Here is a 2,321-nt window from a genome sequence, read left to right as displayed (position 1 = left end):
AATGTGTTATTTCATTTTAAGAAAAAGGGGGGGGATATTACTTCTGGATGGCGGGGATGTGGACATTTATGATCTGTCCTTTTTGGTTACTTTCCAACTTTTCGTCTGCAGTGAACTTCCTCTGTGCTTGACCACGTGCTGTGTTCCAGTACTGGCAGGAACACTGGCAGCGCTGGACACACTAAGGACAGCATGATCCTGAACTTGAAATATGACTACACCTGATTTTAGCCTTAACTGACAGCCTCAGTCGTACCCTCTTGTGAGCTGAGACTCACAGCATTCATCAACGTGATAATTTAAAGGCAAACTGCATGGAAAACACTTTCTCCATTTAGATGAGGGCCTCAGAGCGACCCATCTTTTGTACAAAATTAAGGTAACCAAACTCCCTTTTCTCCGGTGCCATCTGGTGGAAAGGAGAGGAAACCTCATCTGTACCTTCCACAAAAAAACCACGGTTCTTTTCAGTGAAGCCTCTCTTTTATTCTGGGGCTACTGTGAAGCAGCCTTTTACTTTCTTTAGCGCCATCTTCAAACTAAATTCTTCAGCCTACAGGTTAGATAAGAAAGATATGCTCTTTTCTCTTCCTCCGCTCCGATTCCTTCTTTAAAAATTCTGTAATCAGATGATGCTTCTTCCTCATGAGACTATTCTGCAACCGCAATCCACATTCATCTGCATCTCAAACCCTCCAGAGTAAACAATTCCAACAGTTGATTTCTGTATTAAACATTGTCATTTGCTTTTACATAAACTATGACAGCACGCATTTCTCCTTTAAAGGACTTTTTGAATATAACATTGTCACATAAATATAGAGTGGAAATTACAAATAGTTCCCTCTTCTAAGAACTGGATGAGATAGTAAAAAAGAAAACATACAGTATCTTACCAAGAGCCAATAAAATAGGCTAGATTTTTCAGACATTAAAGAAAAATACCAAAAAAACCCAGGATATTAAAAAAGCAAAAAAACCCCATAGTAACAGGATTATTAATCCCCCAATTTGCAATACTGAGTTCCTTCATCCATTTACAATCCAGAGATGTCACTGAGCAGGGCGGTAAAATTACCCTGGGAAATTCCAACTGTACTCACAAAAAAGAAGTCAATTCCCGATGGTTTTCCATTAGTGTTTCATGTGGCTCCGATTCCATTCGAGCTTTATAACCTGCTATAACGGACAGCTTTTTAACTGTTTCCAAGTCTGCATTAGCAGAGAGTGGAAATAAAGTCAAAGGCACTCCCTCAGAGGCTCACATTTTTTAGATTTTGATGCAGATTTAAATTTAGTGAGTTTTGGTCACCCCGGTCAGGTGGCCCTGTAGGTTCACACACACACACACACACACTGGGTGGTTGGTTTCACTTCTCCTTTCTCAAAGTTTATGATAAAGATGCTCATCCCTGTATTGGGGCTGACTGATGTGAGTTCGGACCTGCTCAGGGTCACCGGGAAGGAACACTTAAGGTCGGTCAGGAAATAATCCAACACCCTTCTCATGTAGGCGCCGTGACTCACAACTAAGACACTGGCCACTAACCCTGGAGCGCCGCTGTCCGAATTAAACTTGGAGGCACAGTTTTTCCCTAAAGGAAATATCTCTGCCAAAGAACTTTCCAGACAGTCGCTCGGGGCTTCTTGGGAAAACTGTTCATTCTGACCTTCTTTCAGGATCAGCTGACAAATTCAAAGAAGTCTTTTCCGCGCATTTTCACCTGGTCCAAGGTCTCTCCTCCGGGCGGTGTGAACACAGGGCACTCCTGCCCAGCTGCTTTGGCCATGGCCCTTAGCTCACTCAGTGGCCAGCCCTCTACAACCCTGTATTTCCTTTCTCCAAGTCTTGAATCATACTTTACTGTCATATCTTTGCAAAATTTGCTCTTCTCCAAAATTCCATGCACGGTCAGCTTTGTCCTCATGAGGTCACTGGAAAAAAATGTGAGTAAACTTCACATTATTAAGACATATACCAGCAGCAGCTGCTTGTTTAAATCCAGTTTCTGAAAGAGGCTCATCTATTCCTTGTCCTTGAAGTATTTTCTCCTTGCTAAGTCTTGTTTCTCCATGCCGGACCACGGTCAGACCGAAGCACGTCATCCCGCCGGCGCTGGGATAGAGCAAAGCAAAGGCCGTGCACGCCGCCCGCACCCGCCCTCGCCGCCGGGCACCCGCGTCCGCAGCGCCCCGCCGCTTCCGCACCCGCCACCGGCCGGCTCCGCTGCCATAGGCCGAGGCGGCCGCCACGTCACTCGCGGACGGCCAATCAGGGCGGCGGCGGCCCTGAAAGAAGAATTTCTGATGGCTGCCGAGCA

The 2,321-nt window shown here is 45.5% G+C and overlaps 1 pseudogene; it reads right to left on the bottom strand.

Moving 5' to 3' along the window:
* Window positions 1–1,294: 1,294 nt before the first annotated feature.
* LOC133093751 (fructose-2,6-bisphosphatase TIGAR-like) lies at window positions 1,295–2,106 on the bottom strand (annotated as a pseudogene).
* Window positions 2,107–2,321: the final 215 nt, after the last annotated feature.

Source organism: Eubalaena glacialis, chromosome 6 (genome assembly GCF_028564815.1).
Source record: "Eubalaena glacialis isolate mEubGla1 chromosome 6, mEubGla1.1.hap2.+ XY, whole genome shotgun sequence".
In the NCBI taxonomy this organism is placed as follows: domain Eukaryota; kingdom Metazoa; phylum Chordata; class Mammalia; order Artiodactyla; family Balaenidae; genus Eubalaena; species Eubalaena glacialis.
This window is presented reverse-complemented; position numbering and strand designations above follow the sequence as displayed.